Source organism: Salmo salar, chromosome 06 (assembly GCF_965601325.2).
Source record: "Salmo salar chromosome 06, fSalSal1, whole genome shotgun sequence".
NCBI lineage: Eukaryota > Metazoa > Chordata > Actinopteri > Salmoniformes > Salmonidae > Salmo > Salmo salar.
Genome location: NC_138296.1, coordinates 37,727,889 through 37,748,363, shown reverse-complemented (window position 1 = coordinate 37,748,363; position 20,475 = coordinate 37,727,889). Strand labels below are relative to the sequence as shown.

Genomic DNA, 20,475 nt, shown 5'->3' with positions numbered 1-20,475 from the left:
CCTTCAGCTGAAAGAGGAGGAGCAACACACATTCATGGGCATCCTAAGAGAAGAATGGGAAAGAAACAGAAAATACATCAACAACTACAACTGAAACAGAGCTAAGGAAAAAGATTGTCACGTGTCCCAGGTTTATTGTTAAGTGAGTCTTTTAGCATATAATATCTTACCTGTTCACCGTCGTCCTCATAGTCCTCATTGACAACGGAGAGACAGCGCTTGACTGTTTGAAGGATTTTCATCTTTTCCTTTTTCTTAGCATTGACAGTGCCTCCAGAAAGCCTTGCCTGATGTAACTCGGCAAAGCAGCTGTGGAGGGAGACAAAGAGCATGCATTCAGGTTTCACTCTCTCACTTTGGCCACAGATTAACTCTGTGCTTCTACTTTAGCCTCTGATCAAATATGATTCAACTGATTCCTGATTGTGACAGGAAATCATCTCTGGTGTTAATCAGTAGCTGAGTTGGGTGTGGTTTTATCTTAAAAATCATATGAGGCACTAAGAGTGTACAAAAGACAGTATGTATACATACATACATACATACATACAGTACACTGAACAAAAATATAAATGCAACATGTGAAGTGTTGGTCCCATGTTTCATGAGCTGAAATAAAAGATCCCAGAAATGTTCCATATGTACAAAAAGCTTATTTCTCTCAAATTCTGTGCACAAATTTGTTAACATCCCTGTTAGTGAGCATTTATCCTTTGCCAAGATAATCCATCCACCTGACAGGTGGTATATCAAGAAGCTGATTAAACAGCATGATCATCACACAGGTACACAGGTAAACCTTGTGCTGAGGACAATAAAAGGCAACTCTAAAATGTGCAGTTTTGTTACACAACACAGTACCACAGATGTCACAGGTTTTGAGGGAGTGTGCAATTGGCATGCTGACAGCAGGAATGTCCACCAGAGCTGTTGCCAGAGAATTGAATGTTAATTTCTATACCATAAGCCATCTCCAACATTGTTTTAGAGAATTTGGCAGTACGTCCAACCGCAGACCACGTGTAACCACACAAGCCCAGGACCTCCACATCCAGCTTCTTCACCGGCGGCATCGTCTGAGGGGGTGCTGAGGAGTATTTCTGTCTGTAATAAAGCCCTTTTGTGGGGGAAATCTCATTCTGATCGGCTGGGCCTAACTCCCCAGTGGTTGGGCCTACGCCCTCCCAGCCCCACCCATGGCTGTGCCCTTGCTCAGTCGTGAAATCCATACATTATGGCCTAATGAATTTATTTCAATAGACTCATTTCCTTATATGAATTGTAACAGAGTAAAATCTTTCAAATTGTTGCATGTTGCATTTATATACACTGCTCAAAAAAATAAAGGGAACACTAAAATAACACATCCTAGATCTGAATGAATTAAATAATCTTATTAATACTTTTTTCTTTACATAGTTGAATGTGCTGACAACAAAATCACACAAAAATAATCAATGGAAATCCAATTTATCAACCCATGGAGGTCTGGATTATGAGTCACACTCAAAATTAAAGTGGAAAACCACACTACAGGCTGATCCAACTTTGATGTAATATCCTTAAAACAAGTCAAAATGAGGCTCAGTAGTGTGTGTGGCCTCCATGTGCCTGTATGACCTCCCTACAAGGCCTGGGCATGCTCCTGATGAGGTGGCGGATGGTCTCCTGAGGGATGTCCTCCCAGACCTGGACTAAAGCATCCGCCAACTCCTGGACAGTCTGTGGTGCAACGTGGCATTGGTGGATAGAGCGAGACATGATGTCCCAGATGTGCTCAATTGGATTCAGGTCTGGGGAACGGGCGGGCCAGTCCATAGCATCAATGCCTTCCTCTTGCAGGAACTGCTGACACACTCCAGCCACATGAGGTCTAGCATTGTCTTGCATTAGGAGGAACCCAGGGCCAACCGCACCAGCATATGGTCTCACAAGGGGTCTGATGATCTCATCTCGGTACCTAATGGCAGTCAGGCTACCTCTGGCGAGCACATGGAGGGCTGTGCGGCCCCCCAAAGAAATGCCACCCCACACCATGACTGACCCACCGCCAAACCGGTCATTCTGGAGGATGTTGCAGGCAGCAGAACGTTCTCCACGGCGTCTCCAGACTCTGTCACGTCTGTCACATGTGCTCAGTGTGAACCTGCTTTCATCTGTGAAGAGCACAGGGCGCCAGTGGTGAATTTGCCAATCTTGGTGTTCTCTGGCAAATGCCAAACAACCTGCACGGTGTTGGGCTGTAAGCACAACCCCCACCTGTGGACGTCGGGCCCTCATACCACCCTCATGGAGTCTGTTTCTGACCGTTTTGAGCTGACACATGCACATTTGTGGCCTCCTGGAGGTAATTTTGCAGGGCTCTGGCAGTGCTCCTCCTGCTCCTCCTTGCACAAAGGCGGAGGTAGCGGTCCTGCTGCTGGGTTGTTGCCCTCCTACGGCCTCCTCCATGTCTCCTGATGTACTGGCCTGTCTCCTGGTAGCGCCTCCATGCTCTGGACACTACGCTGACAGACACAGCAAACCTTCTTGCCACAGCTCGCATTGATGTGCCATCCTGGATGAGCTGCACTACCTGAGCCACTTGTGTGGGTTGTAGACTCCGTCTCATGCTACCACTAGAGTGAAAGCACCGCCAGCATTCAAAAGTGACCAAAACATCAGCCAGGAAGCATAGGAACTGAGAAGTGGTCTGTGGTTACCACCTGCAGAACCACTCCTTTATTGGGGGTGTCTTGCTAATTGCCTATAATTTCCACCTGTTGTCTATTCCATTTGCACAACAGCATGTGAAATTTATTGTCAATCAGTGTTGCTTCCTAAGTGGACAGTTTGATTTCACAGAAGTGTGATTGACTTGGAGTTACATTGTGTTGTTTAAGTGTTCCCTTTATTTTTTTGAGCAGTATATTTGTTTAGTATAGATAGATAGATAGATAGATAGATAGATAGATAGATAGATAGATAGATAGATAGATAGATAGATAGATAGATAGATAGATAGATAGATAGATAGATAGATAGATAGATAGATACATACATACATACATACATACATACTGTACATACATACCACAGGAGGTTGATGGCACCTTAATTGGTAATGGCTGGAGCGGAATCAGTGGAATGCTATCAAATACATCAAACATATGGTTTCTATGTGTTTGATGCCATTCCATTTGCTCCATTACAGACATCATTACGAGCCGTCGTCCCCTCAGCAGCCTCCACTGACACATACATTGAGGCGGGACTTGTGTACTGTAACTATAAGCGTCTAGATGGGTGGGTCAGTGTGTGTACAGGTGGGACAGGAGAGTGAAAGCGAGGCTGTATACCATAGCAGTTTAGAGGAGGGGGAGAAACTCCAGGTGTCCTGTTGTCTCAGGATGTCTCTGCAAAATGCTGGCAGCCCCAGCAGGCACTGCAGAGCAGAGTTCATGAAGCAGGTGTTGCCAATATTAGGCAACCTGTGGGAAAGAAGCCATCAGTTACACACTAATATCTGAACAGTGGACCAAAGGTAAACTAATGAATGGATTTGTAAGGCATGAACGCAAGATAACTCTGAATACCACACAGAATTATTTAAAACAAAAAGCAGAGCTCAGAGATAAGAGTAGGTGTGTGTGTGTAGATGTGTGTGTGTTTTACCCGAGGAGCTTGGTGTTGTCTTCGCCCTCGCCTGTGCAGCTCTGCTCCCCCAGCTGGGTGCTACTCTTGCTGAACAGGTTTGGGAGGCGAGCCATGGCTTCCCGAGGTCTGACCAATGGCCTGGAGGAAGAGAGACTGGTTAGAGGCCTCAGTAGCAGTAGCTCGACACCAATCGGTCTGTTTGAACACTGTTTTAATGTACAAGCATACAGATATTCCTTACCATGTCATGGTGTGAGTGACCACTCTTATGTAGAGTCGAGTGAGATGAAGGTGGCTATTGTCTACAGTACTTACCTCTCCAAGGAGACAGAGGAATCCCTCAGGTCAATGGAGGCCTCTGCAGAGAGAGACCGAGAGACGGACAGCGGTAAGAAAGAAGCTTTGTCAAAGATGAATTGAGAAAAATAGCACCAACAAATGGCACCCGTTTACAGACCTGCGATGCCAGCAAATCGGGGTACCATTCTCTTTGTCTGTGGAACAAATGCCCCCACCTCTTTGACCTCAGAGCTCATAAGATCTCTGTAAAGACACACAGACATATGCATTAGGTTAGCTATATTATATTGGCTTTTTCATTTCAATTCAATGGTGTTGGTTGGCATGAAATTTGATATCAGGCTGCAGTACCTGGCAGTCTCACTGTCTTTGTTGGTCTCTCCATGGTGGTCCACGGGGTTTGGAGAGGAGGACTGGGGGGCAGGGGAGGAGACGTGGGTTGTGGAGGAAGGGCAGGCAGGACTGGGGGGAGTGGCAGAGGAGGATGGCTGAGTTGAGACAGCCAGGGAAACAGAGGAAGCACTAAAAGGGGAGGAGGTCTGTGATCCTTCCTCTGAAGAAGAAGAGACAGATGACATGTGGAGAGAGGAGAGGGAAGAGAGGCTGAAGAACTTGGAGAGAGTGGAAGGGGATCTGGCAGGGGATCCAGGGGGTGAGGGGGATGCAGCGCCGATTGGTGTTCGGCCAGACAAGGGGTCGAGGGGTGTCAGAGATGTTGTAGACGGTTTCAAATGGAAAGAAGAGACAAAGGAAGAATCAAGTTGGTGGTGATCCTTTACGTTCTTCTTCTCCCGGTTTTTCCAAACTGACGCAGTTACCATGCTGGCATCCAATGACGTCAGTTTGGGTGGGATTGGGAACGGCGATGGACAGCGGCTCCCAATCCCGAGGCGAACTCTGCACTTCTTTTTCTGTTTGGAGAAACATTATATAGCTAATATAGTACATAACAAATCAAATAAAAAGATCTTACTTGCTTCACAACAGACCTTGTTATATTTGAACTAGCAGCAAAGGTCACACCCAAACCACATGATCTGACCATAAAATAAAGAACTTGTCGCCCATTGTAACCATAGTTATACCCTCTGTCCCAAATCCTGCCATATGGGACACATAAATAGACAATGAAACAACTAGGAATAGCAGAAAAGAATAGAATATACTCTAAATTGTAACAGAATTAGATCAATTCTAGCCCAGACTAAACATATACCTTTTAACAGCAACACAAACATCCCATTTCAGTGTATTTGTAGACTATGCCTTATTTTGCAGAACATCAAAATATGTTGCCTATTTAACATTGTGATGTCATAACCAAATTATGATGCGCTTGACTACGCGTTACCAGCGTAAATAGCCAACAAATCACACAAACCAAAATGTTGAAAAATAATTTACAAAATGAATTGATCGTGTATTCAGAGTTGTTCCTATTTCATAAAATATACAAAATAACTAGGTTCTTGCCAATAAACCTGTTTTTTTATTGAGAAAACATTTGTCTTCTCTTTCTCCCATGCTCCCTGGGTCACTGACGCATGATTGTATGGGATATAGTAAGAGGCTAGGAAATTCGAAGTACTGTCTATCAGAATCAAAATAACTTTTATTGCCCAAGTGGCCTACATTCACACATTCACAGAATTTGACTCGGTGAATTGGTGCTGCCAGCTGTTTTGTTTTGTACACTTTGTACAAAATAATAAAACGCAGAACTACAGGATGTTTCTTAACATAACTCTTTATTAACTAGCTACAACTACCTGTTAGCCTATCTCCAACCACGATCAACTGCCCATGACCTAACCGTCTGGGTGGTCTTAACCAATCACCGCACAGTATGATACGGCGGTAAAATGCATCCAATTATAATTCAGTATGTATTCACATATGAATATTACATCCCCCTTCTTTTAAACAAAATACAAATGTTTTACATATTCTAAGCTTTTCTTTTGGATACATGCTCTGTAGTTTGAACTCAAGGTAAGTAACCATTTATATTGCATAATACGCCAACTGAATCAACATAGACTCTGAAACAATGATCCAACTTTTCAAACAAGGGATTCTCAGCAACTCAGCTTTCACTGTAGAAATGACATCTTAACATTTCAAACAAATACAATACCAAAGCATGTCAAGTGAACTTTCAATAACAAGTTTACAGTCTGGAACGCTTTTAGGGCAGCGATCCGCCTACACCCTTTGACATTTCACAGGTCGAGGACAGCTCTGGGCTTGACCTCTCTTCCTGACCTTGTGCGATATGATGTTGAGCATGCTTCTGTGTCAGTCAACAGCTCTTGTGGTGTTGCAGGTAAGTGTGGTGTATGTTGTGCTGTGTGTGTGTTTAGTCCATCACGTTCTCTTTCAGGGGAACAGTTCATCTCATCAGTGTGTTGTTCTTTTGTGTTCAGTAAGTGACGACGATTGCGGCGGTACACTGCTCCTTCTGCTGTGCGGACGTGATATGAACGTTCAGTGTCAGCTGGCTGGATGACGACTGCTGGTTTCCAGAGGCCATGCTCCTGGATTCTAACTGACTCTCCGTCGATCAGTGGTGGCAGTGGTCTAGCTGACCTGTCGAAGTATCGCTTTTGTTGTTGTTGTCTCTGTGCACGTTTTTCATGCATTTCCTTGTAGCTGACAACCTCAGGTTGCAGCTGCTGGTTGGTGCTGGGAAGGGTTGAGCGAAGTCTGCGGCTCATCAACAGCTGGGCTGGTGATTTGAAGTTGTCAACTGGAGTGTTGCGGTATTCAAGGAGACTGAGGTAGGGGTCTCTCTTGTCTGCTTTTGCTTTGTCCATGAGTGATTTAGCAATCTGCACAGATTTTTCAGCAAGGCCATTACTTTGAGGGTAATGTGGGCTTGTGGTGACATGTGTTAACTCCCATGCTTTTGTGAAGGATTCAAACTCATTTGATTTGTAACAGGGCCCATTGTCAGATATTAAAGTCTCTACAATGCCATGCCTGGCAAAGGCTGCTTTCAGCTTGTGTATCACAGCTGCAGATGTGGTGCTGTGAAGCTTGTCGAGTTCGAAGTATCTGCTGTAGTAGTCCACTGTTACGATGTAGTCCTCGTTGTTCCAGGTGAACAGATCGGTTGCCACAACCTGCCAGGGTCGGTCTGGGATACAGTGAGGTAACATTGGCTCTTTGGTGTTTGAGGGGCGTCTTTCAAGACAGATGGTGCATCTACCAACAATGTCCTCTATTTGTTTGCACATTCCAGGCCAAAACAAAATGTCCCGTGCTCTCTGTTTGCACTTTTCCATGCCCATGTGTCCAGCATGGATCTTTGTCAAAATCTCTTCTCTGAGACTGGTAGGAATAATGATTTTCTCTCCTTTGAAAATGATTCCGTTGATCTGTGATAGTTCATCACGATGGTTCCAGAATTCTGAGACGCTCTGAGGGCATTTTCTCCTCTCCTCAGGCCATCCATCCTGTATGACTTTCCTCAGCTGTGTGAGTTGTGAGTCCTTGTCTGTTTCTGCTTGGATCTCCTTCAGTTTCGTGTCACTAACTGGTAAGTTGCTGTACACAGTGTGCACTTGCATGTCCATTCCCTCACTGAGGCTGCTGTCCTTGTAGGTAAGAAACTTCCTGGAGAGTGTGTCTGCGACAGGGATGTCTTTGCCTGGACGGTGAGTGATTGTGAAGTCGTATTTTTGTAGTTGAAGGATCATTCTCTGTAGCCTTGGCGGGGCTGCAGCTAGTGGTTTCCTCATGATTGACTCAAGGGGCTTGTGGTCGGATTCCACAATGACTTGTCGTCCATATACGTACTGATGGAAACGTTTACATCCGAACAGAATGGCATAGAGCTCCTTTTCGATTTGAGCGTAGTTGATTTCACAGTCTGTGAGAGATTTGGAAGCGTAGCCGATGGGCTTTCCTTCTTGCAGTAGCACTGCACCTAGTCCATACTTCGACGCGTCCACTTGGAGTCTGAGCTCTTTGTTGGGGTCGTAGTAGGCAAGGATTGGTCCTGGTTCTCTCGTGATCAAGTCTTTCACATTCTGGAAAGCAATGTCGTGTTGCTTGTCCCAAAGAAACTCACTGGACTGCTTTAGCAGTTGACGCAGGGGTGCATTAGCATTGGAGAGGCTGGGTGCGAACTTGGCTAAGTAGTTGACCATGCCAAGCACTGTTTCCAGCTCTGCACGGTTCTTTGGTGGCTCCATTTCTTTTATGGCTGAGATCTTCTGTGGATCTGGCTTGATTCCATTCGCTGTGAGAAGATGTCCGAAGTAGCTGACCTCTGTAGCGCTGACTGTGCTCTTCTCGGGGTTGAGCCGGACTCCTCTCTCGCGGGACCTTTGCAGCATCGCGCGGAGGTTTCGGTCGTGCTCCTCTTTGGTTCGACCATAAACAAGGATGTCGTCCACAATTGCCACAACTCCGTCGAGGCCTTCATATACTTCGTCAATCTTTCGCTGAAACTCGTCTTGGGCTGAGATAATCCCAAAAGGCAGGCGACAGAACCTGTAGCGTCCAAACGGTGTGTTGAATGTTGTGAGCTTAGATGACTCTTCTGTGAGCTTGATAGCCCAGTAGCCTGATCTAGCGTCCATGACACTGAAGTAGTGTGCTCCCGCTAGCTTGTGCGTGATACCATCTAGCGTCGGTAAAGGGTAATGGGGCCGTTTGATAGCCTTGTTCAAGTCTCTTGGGTCGAGGCATACTCGGAGCTTGCCTGTGCGTGGTTTCTCCACCACCACTAACGCGTTTACCCAGTCAGTCGGTTCTGTAACCTTGGTGACTATGTCAGATTGCTCCATGCTCTCCAACTCTTTCTTCAGACGGGCACGGAGAGCAAGGGGAATCTTTCTCGGTGGGTAGACCACAGGGGTTGCGTCTGGGTCAAGGTGAATGGTACATTCTCCTGGGAATAATCCTATTCCTGTAAAGACATCAGCAAACTCCTCCAGTACATTTTCTGTCTCTACTGGTGCTGTTACTGATAAAACTAGCTTGATGAGGTCCATGTCTAAACATGCTTTAAGACCTAGCACTGCAGGTGCTCTAGTGTCAACAACGTAAAAGTCCAACATCATGTCACTTTCCTTGTATTTGCATTTGAAAGTGCAAATACCCTGTAGCTCAGTTGGTAGAGCATGGTGTTTGCAACACCAGGGTTGTGGGTTCGATTCCCACGGGGGGCCAGCACAGAAAAAAAAATCTATGAAATGTATGCATTCACTGCTGTAAGTCGCTCTGGATAAGAGCGTCTGATAAATGACTAAAATGTCAAATGTAAATGTGCCTTTTACTGGGAGCTGTTCACCACCATAACCATTCAGTCTGCGCATGGTGGGCTCTAGCTCGCACTCAGATGTCAAGCTGCGGTACTTATTCAGAGGAATAATGTTTACTTGTGCACCAGTGTCTAGTTTGAACTTTAGCTTTGTGCCTTGTGTTCCTATCTCAATGTCAGCAAAGGCTTGCTCTGTCTCTGATATGTGACTTTTCTGTGTCACTGAATCAATAAACAGTTCATCATCATTTGACTCTTTGATTGACATTTCATCTTCACTCACTGTGTGTACTGTTTTTCCACGGTAAGCTCTGCACACTTTTGCAAAGTGATTCCATTTACCACATTTAGTACACTGTTTGCCTTTAGCTGGGCAATTTCCTTGTTCGCCATGCACTTTGTATCCACAATATCCACATGTTTTGGGGCGTTTTGAGTCTGTGTCGCTCTGTTTTGGAGTTATGTCTCTCTCCGTTCTGAAACGCTCTCTCTGGGCACCGGAGGTGTGCTTTGATGTCTGCCTGACTGCGTGCACTGCTTGTTCACGTGATGCGCTCGTGCTGCGGCGCGAAATGGTTTTCATCTGAGCCTGTGCTAGCTCGTGAGATCTGGCTATGTCGATAGCTTTGTCCAGCGTTAGCTCAGACCCAACATTCAAAAGTTTCTCTCTCACTCGCGGTGAGTGTATTCCAAATACAATACGGTCCCTGACCATCTCATCCTTGTTTGCATAATCACAGTCTTTCACAAGCAGACGCAGCTCAGTCACAAACTGTTCAAAAGACTCGCTAGCTCCCTGTACTTTCTCATGGAATTTGTACCTAGCGAAAATTGTATTAGTCTTCGGCACAACATATGCTTCAAAACGATCGTAGTATGTTTTCAGTACCTTTGATTCAGCCTCGGTAAGTGTCCATGTGTTGTAAATATCTCTCCCTTTTTCACCGATCCAGAGGAGCAGGTAGCTACATTTTTCCTCTTCTCCTCTTTCCTTCAGGGGACCCGTGAACATTAGCTCCACATGCTGTTTGTACTTACGCCATGCATCGGGTAAGTTTGTAGACTCCCAGTCCATTCGAGGTGAAGGAACTCCAGAAAAATCCATCTTTTAAGACCATTTACTCTGACACCATGTTTTGTTTTGTACACTTTGTACAAAATAATAAAACGCAGAACTACAGGATGTTTCTTAACATAACTCTTTATTAACTAGCTACAACTACCTGTTAGCCTATCTCCAACCACGATCAACTGCCCATGACCTAACCGTCTGGGTGGTCTTAACCAATCACCGCACAGTATGATACGGCGGTAAAATGCATCCAATTATAATTCAGTATGTATTCACATATGAATATTACACCAGCAATAGACAAATGTAAAGACACATTTACAGCCTATACAATATACAGTAAACATATTTATTAGCTTCTATCTTCTTAAAATACTTTAGAGTAATATTTTATTATGGAAAGTAAAATGCCTATTTCACTTCAGTTGACGCTGATCTGATACAGATCGAACGTGTAGCTTTGCAATGGTTGTTAGGATGGCCTTTGAAAAAGAAAAGGAGAACCGCACTCTCTTGCTCAGACTCAATAATTGAATAACCTAATATCCAACGTTCCGACCGACAAGCTGTCTTCATCATTGTATGTTAGGAGGACCTCTGACCGTACCTCATTGAAAAGGTGCCACTCTGCCTAGTGACTGTAAACTAAACAAAAATACTAACGTTAGTACATTTGTTGTATATTTGCTAGACAGCCATATTTGCTAGACAGCCATATTTGCTAGACAGCCATTTGTTGTATATTAGCTTGACAGCCATATTACTAGCTAGCTAGCTAACTACGTTATCTATTTTAGTCTATGCAAGTCTAGTTGGACGATTAATCAGCAATATTCTAGCAGACCTTTACTAGCTAGGTCATAACGAGTGAAAATGGCTAGCTAGCTACATCATGTAAGGTAAACCGCAATGTAAAAAGTTGGGCAATTCAAACAGTCAGTGTTAGCGAGCAACTTTTTGGTTGCACTGTGTTTAACAATTAAAGCAAGGCTGAACAGCTTATTTTTGGTTTCAACAGGTGAAGGTACTGAAGGAGAAGATAACTTCCCAGTGTCTGGACAGAAGCTCATATATGCTGGCAAAATCCTGCAAGATGACACACCTATTAAAGACTACAAAATTGACGAGAAGAACTTCGTTGTAGTTATGGTATCGAAGGTACATTTCCCTAATCCATTTTACTTGGACTCATAATGAGCTGCACCCACCTGTTTTGGGTCACATGATTGTCTGCATAGATGACAGTAATAGCCTGTTTATATCTCCTCTGGAACTAGGCAAAGTCTGCCACAGCTGCTTCAACACCTTCCTCAGAGGCACCCAAGGCCCCTGTCCAGGACTCTGGGTCGTCTGCGGGCCGGCCCCTGCAGCCATCCCTATCCCCCCAGAGGAGCCCACACCTCCAGTCGCAGAGCACCCAGCTCTGATGTCCTCTTAGTCTTTCCCACAGTAGTTGTGGGTCAAGACTGTCTTCCAAACTGATCTGTGATGTATGGTCTGTTACATTGCCATTCATTGTTCCATTACTTTATTGTATTTGTGGTTACATTCAAATCCTGAGGGAGTGCGTAGATAGACTGTGCACAGACACACAATATTGTTTTAATATTATTAACTTTTTCCACTTTTTACTCAACATGAATGAATGATAGAGATTGCCTCTTATACAGTGCATTCGGAACGTATTCACACCCATTGACTTTTTCCACATTTTGTTACGTTACAGCCTTATTCAAAAAGGATTTAAAAAAATTACAAATCCTCATCAATCTACACACAATACCCCATAATGACAAAGTGAAGACAGGTTTTTAGACATTCTAGCAAATTTATACAAAATAAAAAACAGAAATACTTGTACATGATTGTACATGATTTGGAAAGGCACACCTGTCTATATAAGGTCCCGCAGTTGACAGTGCATGTCAGAACAAAAACCAAGCCATGAGGTCGAAGGAATTGTCCTCCATCATTCCTAAATGTAAGAAGTTTGGAACCTCAGACTCCTAGAGCTGGCTGCCTGGCCAAACTGAGCAATCAGGTGAGAAAGGCCTTGGTCAGGGAGGTGAACAAGAACCTGATGGTCACTCTGACAGAGCTCCAGAGTTCCTCTGTGGAGATTGGAGAACCCTCCAGAAGGACAACCATCTCTGCAGCACTCCACCAATCAGGTCTTTCTGGTAGAGTGGCCAGACGGAAGCCACTTCTCAGCAAAAGGCATATGACAGCACGCTTGGAGTTTGCCAAAAGCCACCTAAAGACTCTCAGACCATGAGAAACAAGATTGAACTCCTTGGCCTGAATGCCAAGCGTCACATCTGGAGGAAACCTGGCACCATTTCTACGGTGAAGTATGGTGGTGGCAGCATCGTGCTGTGGGGATGTTTTTCAGCAGCAGGGACTGGGAGACTAGTCAGAATCGAGGGAAAGATGAACGGCACAAAGTACAGAGAGATGCTTGTTGAAAACCAACTCCAGAGCGTTCAGGATCTCAGACTGGGGCGAAGGGGTCAACTTCCAACAAGACAACGACCATAAGCACACAGCCAAGACAACGCAGGGGTGGCTTGGGGACAAGTCTCTGAGTGGCCCAGCCAGAGCCCAGACTTTAACCTGATTGAACATCTCTGGAGACCTGAAAATAGCTGTGCAGCGATTCTCCCCATCCAACCTGACAGAGCTTGAGAGGATCTGCAGAGAAGAATGGGAGAAACTCCCCAAATACAGGTGTGCTAAGCTTGTAGCGTCATACCCAAGAAGACTCGAGGGTGTAATCGCTGCCAAAGGTGCTTCAACAAAGTACTGAGTAAAGGGTCTGAATACTTATGTAAATGTGATAGTTAAGCTTTTTGTTTTCTTTATACATTTGCAAAAAATTCTAAAAACCTGTTTTTGCTGTCATTATGGGGTAGATTGATGAGAAGAAGAACAACAATTTAATCCATTTTAGAATAAGGCTGTAACTTAACAAAATGTGGAAAAAGTCAAGGGGTCTGAATACTTTCTGAATGCACTGTAGGTGCAGTTATTAACTACCATGTACAGTAAAGGAAAATGAATTGCACTAGGTAGGTGAGATGTTTTATATTTATATAAACAGTGGATAGCCTACAGTGGTGTAGGCTGTTTCTTCTGGTGGTCTAGGGCAGCCTGATGGTGGTCTAGGGCAGCTTGATGGTGGTCTAGGGCAGCTTGATGGTGGTCTAGGGCAGCTTGATGGTGGTCTAGGGCAGCTTGATGGTGGTCTAGGGCAGCTTGATGGTGGTCTACGGCAGCTTGGTGGTGGTCTAGGGCAGCTTGGTGGTGGTCTAGGGCAGCTTGATGGTGGTCTAGGGCAGCTTGATGGTGGTCTAGGGCAGCTTGATGGTGGTCTAGGGCAGCTTGATGGTGGTCTAGGGCAGCTTGATGGTGGTCTAGGGCAGCTTGATGGTGGTCTAGGGCAGCTTGATGGTGGTCTAGGGCAGCTTGATGGTGGTCTAGGGCATCCTAATTCGATGAATCTGATGTTTCTTGGTGTGCGGTAGGTGCTACTCCAGGTGGTCCCTGAGCGCTGTGCCCCTAACGATGGGTTCTCCTGGTGCTTCTCCTAGTAGTGAGGGGCCTGGTCTCCTTCACCTGCTCCACTACAATGAGAAATGACAGGGAGATCTTACATGTACATACAATGTCTGGAAAATAACACATACAGAGGGATTACAGGTTAAAGGGATAACTCTTAATGCGTGGTCAATTAATCATCTTTCTAGCTTTGGTGAACACTTTTTTTTTTCTTGATGACTCATTGTCGTGATTGACTCCATTTGTGGCATTCTTCTCAAATGTGTGGGCTAGAGCCTTACCTGCAGACATAGAACAGGATGTAGGCAGTCTGTGCCGTTGCCCTCAGCACAGTGGCCTCATCTGTCCTCAAGACATGTGCGTCATCCAGGCAGAGCCACCCACTGCCACGGCTGTCCAAAACATCACTGATGTAGTGGCCTAGGGAACAAGGGAAACAGAATAGAGTGTACATTAAGCTTTCAGAATTGTGTGTGCGTGCGTGCATTTTACCTGTACACATGTTGTCTCCCAGATGTGAGATCACACTTGACAATTTGTAGATATTGTCTGGCTGGTGTCTCTGTAAGGAAACACATTTAATAATAGGATTGTTATTTTGTCTACAGGATAGGGGTGCCTTCTATAACTGCCTTATCTTGATCCGCCCACTATCTCTCTCTCTATTTCTCTCTCTCTCTCTATTTCTCTCTTTCTCTCTCTTTCTCTCTCTCTTTCTCTCTCTCTCCTCACCACAGCGGCTGCCTGCTGCTCTTTCTCACTAACAGCTGGTTTCTCTAGCTGGTCAGAGGAATTTGAAGCTGGTGGGGGTATATCAAATATAGTGTAAATGCAAACCAGAAAGTGAAGTGGAAACCTATCAACAAATATACTCTTAACTTCAGCTTCTGACTTGCTTTCCTCAATAGTCCTGTTTCATGAGAGGGTGTTCTGCATGATGTCAGTAACACAATGTCCTACCTGGTCTATCAAGGGTGCCTTTCGGGGAGTTTGCAGGTGTGTTGTCCATGTTGTTTTTCCCCATGGAGCTTGCCCTGTGTAAATTGATGGCATTGAAAAGAAATATCTAGTGTGTGAAAATCATGGTGTGTGTTGGCTACCCAATGTGCAATGTCCCCAAACAGAGTCTAAACCAACCTGGCTCCATGCTGGACAGGGGCTGTCGCCCCACATACGGCTGGGAGGGTCAGTTCTGCAGGGATGGATATGGGATCATCCACCTTCTCTGGCTCCCAGTTGCCTGCAGTAAACCGCTTGATATGAAGCATTAGGACCCTGCTCAGAGACAGGCATTCACACACACAGACAGACGGACAGAGGCAGACAGAGGCAGGCAGAGGCAGGCAGGCATTCACATAAACAGACGACCAGGCAGGCATTCACATAAACAGACGACCAGGCAGGCATTCACAAACAGACGACCAGGCAGGCATTCACATACACAGACGACCAGGCAGGCATTCACACAGACAAAGGCATCAGTCTTGTACTCAAATCAATAACCCAGTTTGGTGAGTTAGATCAGGACTGTCAATTGTAATCTGAGGGACTCACCGGGGCAGCGTGAGGAAGTGCCTAGTCACAGATGCCATGCTGCCTGAGCACACCCTGCATGCACACTCTAATGCAGATGGCTAGGTCACAAAGCATAGCAATACAATTATGAACATGACATTAATGATAGTGTTCCTTGACATACTCACTAACTCTTGGTTGAAGCTAAGTGCTTACCTTAAAGTAGAGGTCCAGGCTGTGTGTCAGGTCTTGGCTCAGGTTCAGTGACAGGTGATTGTAATCCTCCTGACCATACACTATAACTCCACAGCTTCAGAGGTACGGAGAGAAATGCATCAGCTCTCCAACACAAACCTTTTGATCCCTCTACACACTAACTATCTTAATGCTTTACCTCTGTATCCTGCATGTTATGCTGACATTAAACCTCCTCACAAATGTGATGAAGACATCAAGGTACACCATATACAAATGACAGCTGTTACCTGGTGCAGGTACGGAAAGTCTTCAGCTTGAATTCTAACTGCTTCACGGGGCAGGTGTATGGCTCTGGGGAGCCCTTTAATGCCATACCCTCCTCCTTCAGCTGAAAGAGGAGGAGCAACACACATTCATGGGCATCCTAAGAGAAGAATGGGAAAGAAACAGAAAATACATCAACAACTACAACTGAAACAGAGCTAAGGAAAAAGATTGTCACGTGTCCCAGGTTTATTGTTAAGTGAGTCTTTTAGCATATAATATCTTACCTGTTCACCGTCGTCCTCATAGTCCTCATTGACAACGGAGAGACAGCGCTTGACTGTTTGAAGGATTTTCATCTTTTCCTTTTTCTTAGCATTGACAGTGCCTCCAGAAAGCCTTGCCTGATGTAACTCGGCAAAGCAGCTGTGGAGGGAGACAAAGAGCATGCATTCAGGTTTCACTCTCTCACTTTGGCCACAGATTAACTCTGTGCTTCTACTTTAGCCTCTGATCAAATATGATTCAACTGATTCCTGATTGTGACAGGAAATCATCTCTGGTGTTAATCAGTAGCTGAGTTGGGTGTGGTTTTATCTTAAAAATCATATGAGGCACTAAGAGTGTACAAAAGACAGTATGTATACATACATACATACATACATACATACATACAGTACACTGAACAAAAATATAAATGCAACATGTGAAGTGTTGGTCCCATGTTTCATGAGCTGAAATAAAAGATCCCAGAAATGTTCCATATGTACAAAAAGCTTATTTCTCTCAAATTCTGTGCACAAATTTGTTAACATCCCTGTTAGTGAGCATTTATCCTTTGCCAAGATAATCCATCCACCTGACAGGTGGTATATCAAGAAGCTGATTAAACAGCATGATCATCACACAGGTACACAGGTAAACCTTGTGCTGAGGACAATAAAAGGCAACTCTAAAATGTGCAGTTTTGTTACACAACACAGTACCACAGATGTCACAGGTTTTGAGGGAGTGTGCAATTGGCATGCTGACAGCAGGAATGTCCACCAGAGCTGTTGCCAGAGAATTGAATGTTAATTTCTATACCATAAGCCATCTCCAACATTGTTTTAGAGAATTTGGCAGTACGTCCAACCGCAGACCACGTGTAACCACACAAGCCCAGGACCTCCACATCCAGCTTCTTCACCGGCGGCATCGTCTGAGGGGGTGCTGAGGAGTATTTCTGTCTGTAATAAAGCCCTTTTGTGGGGGAAATCTCATTCTGATCGGCTGGGCCTAACTCCCCAGTGGTTGGGCCTACGCCCTCCCAGCCCCACCCATGGCTGTGCCCTTGCTCAGTCGTGAAATCCATACATTATGGCCTAATGAATTTATTTCAATAGACTCATTTCCTTATATGAATTGTAACAGAGTAAAATCTTTCAAATTGTTGCATGTTGCATTTATATACACTGCTCAAAAAAATAAAGGGAACACTAAAATAACACATCCTAGATCTGAATGAATTAAATAATCTTATTAATACTTTTTTCTTTACATAGTTGAATGTGCTGACAACAAAATCACACAAAAATAATCAATGGAAATCCAATTTATCAACCCATGGAGGTCTGGATTATGAGTCACACTCAAAATTAAAGTGGAAAACCACACTACAGGCTGATCCAACTTTGATGTAATATCCTTAAAACAAGTCAAAATGAGGCTCATAATAAAACGCAGAACTACAGGATGTTTCTTAACATAACTCTTTATTAACTAGCTACAACTGCATGTTCGCCTATCTCCAACCACGATCAACTGACGATGGCCTAACCGTCTGGGTGGTCTTAACCAATCACTGCACAGTAGGATACGGCGGTAAAATGCATCCAATTATAATCCAGTATGTATTCACATATGAATATTACATCCCCCTTCTTTTAAAACAAAATACAAATGTTTTACATATTCTAAGCTTTTCTTTTGAATACATGCTCTGTAGTTTGAACTCAAGGTAAGTAACCATTTATATTGCATAATACACCAACTGAATCAACATAGCTCTGAAACAATGATCCAACATACTGTTACTTTTCAAACAAGGGATTCTCAGCAACTCAGCTTTCACTGTAGAAATGACATCTTAACATTTCAAACAAATACAATACCAAAGCATGTCAAGTGAACTTTCAATAACAAGTTTACAGTCTGGAACTCTTTTAGGGCAGCGATCCGCCTACACCCTTTGACATTTCACAAGTCGAGGACAGCTCTGGGCTTGACCTCTCTTCCTGACCTTGTGCGATATGATGTTGAGCATGCTTCTGTGTCAGTCAACAGCTCGTGGTGTTGCAGGTAAGTGTGGTGTATATTGTGCTGTATGTGTGTTTAGTCCATCACGTTCTCTTTCAGGGGAACAGTTCATCTCATCAGTGTGTTGTTCTTTTGTGTTCAGTAAGTGACGACGATTGCGGCGGTACACTGCTCCTTCTGCTGTGCGGACATGATATGAACGTTCAGTGTCAGCTGGCTGGATGACGACTGCTGGTTTCCAGAGGCCATGCTCCTGGATTCTAACTGACTCTCCGTCGATCAGTGGTGGCAGTGGTCTAGCTGACCTGTCGTAGTATCGCTTTTGTTGTTGTTGTCTCTGTGCACGTTTTCCATGCATTTCCTTGTAGCTGACGACCTCAGGTTGCAGCTGCTGGTTGGTGCTGGGAAGGGTTGAGCGAAGTCTGCGGCTCATCAACAGCTGGGCTGGTGATTTGAAGTTGTCAACTGGAGTGTTGCGGTATTCAAGGAGACTGAGGTAGGGGTCTCTCTTGTCTGCTTTTGCTTTGTCCATGAGTGATTTAGCAATCTGCACAGATTTTTCAGCAAGGCCATTACTTTGAGGGTAATGTGGGCTTGTGGTGACGTGTGAACTCCCATGCTTTTGTGAAGGATTCAAACTCATTTGATTTGTAACAGGGCCCATTGTCAGATATTAAAGTCTCTACAATGCCATGCCTGGCAAAGGCTGCTTTCAGCTTGTGTATCACAGCTGCAGATGTGGTGCTGTGAAGCTTGTCGAGTTCGAAGTATCTGCTGTAGTAGTCCACTGTTACGATGTAGTCCTCGTTGTTCCAGGTGAACAGATCGGTTGCCACGACCTGCCAGGGTCGGTCTGGGATACAGTGAGGTAACATTGGCTCTTTGGTGTTTGAGGGGCGTCGTTCAAGACAGATGGCGCATCTACCAACAATGTCCTCTCTTTGTTTGCACATTCCAGGCCAAAACATAATGTCCCGTGCTCTCTGTTTGCACTTTTCCATGCCCATGTGTCCAGCATGGATCTTTGTCAAAATCTCTTCTCTGAGACTGGTAGGAATAATGATTTTCTCTCCTTTGAAAATGATTCCGTTGATCTGTGATAGTTCATCACGATGGTTCCAGAATTCTGAGACGCTCTGAGGGCATTTTCTCCTCTCCTCAGGCCATCCATCCTGTATGACTTTCCTCAGCTGTGTGAGTTGTGAGTCCTTGTCTGTTTCTGCTTGGATCTCCTTCAGTTTCGTGTCACTAACTGGTAAGTTGCTGTACACAGTGTGCACTTGCATGTCCATTCCCTCACTGAGGCTGCTGTCCTTGTAGGTAAGAAACTTCCTGGAGAGTGTGTCTGCGACAGGGATGTCTTTGCCTGGACGGTGAGTGATTGTGAAGTCGTATTTTTGTAGTTGAAGGATCATTCTCTGTAGCCTTGGCGGGGCTGCAGCTAGTGGTTTCCTCATGATTGACTCAAGGGGCTTGTGGTCGGATTCCACAATGACTTGTCGTCCATATACGTACTGATGGAAACGTTTACATCCGAACAGAATGGCATAGAGCTCCTTTTCGATTTGAGCGTAGTTGATTTCACAGTCTGTGAGAGATTTGGAAGCGTAGCCGATGGGCTTTCCTTCTTGCAGTAGCACTGCACCTAGTCCATACTTCGACGCGTCCACTTGGAGTCTGAGCTCTTTGTTGGGGTCGTAGTAGGCAAGGATTGGTCCTGGTTCTCTCGTGATCAAGTCTTTCACATTCTGGAAAGCAATGTCGTGTTGCTTGTCCCAGAGAAACTCACTGGACTGCTTTAGCAGTTGACGCAGGGGTGCATTAGCATTGGAGAGGCTGGGTGCGAACTTGGCTAAGTAGTTGACCATGCCAAGCACTGTTTCCAGCTCTGCACGGTTCTTTGGTGGCTCCATTTCTTTTATGGCTGAGATCTTCTGTGGATCTGGCTTGATTCCATTCGCTGTGAGAAGATGTCCGAAGTAGCTGACCTCTGTAGCGCTGACTGTGCTCTTCTCGGGGTTGAGCCGGACTCCTCTCTCGCGGGACCTTTGCAGCATCGCGCGGAGGTTTCGGTCGTGCTCCTCTTTGGTTCGACCATAGACAAGGATGTCGTCCACAATTGCCACAACTCCGTCGAGGCCTTCGTATACTTCGTCGATCTTTCGCTGAAACTCGTCTTGGGCTGAGATAATCCCAAAAGGCAGGCGACGGAACCTGTAGCGTCCAAACGGTGTGTTGAATGTTGTGAGCTTAGATGACTCTTCTGTGAGCTTGATAGCCCAGTAGCCTGATCTAGCGTCCATGACACTGAAGTAGTGTGCTCCCGCTAGCTTGTGCGTGATACCATCTAGCGTCGGTAAAG

General features: G+C 45.0%; 1 non-coding gene across 1 annotated transcript; it reads right to left on the bottom strand.

Annotated features, from left to right (window-relative positions):
* Window positions 1-12,261: 12,261 nt before the first annotated feature.
* LOC106591501 (uncharacterized) lies at window positions 12,262-15,537 on the bottom strand. Its single transcript, XR_014392651.1, has 3 exons — window positions 14,976-15,537; window positions 14,120-14,872; window positions 12,262-13,903 (listed from the first exon to the last, which is right to left on the bottom strand). It is a non-coding gene; the product is annotated as an uncharacterized LOC106591501 (transcript).
* Between the last annotated feature and the right edge of the window lie 4,938 nt (window positions 15,538-20,475).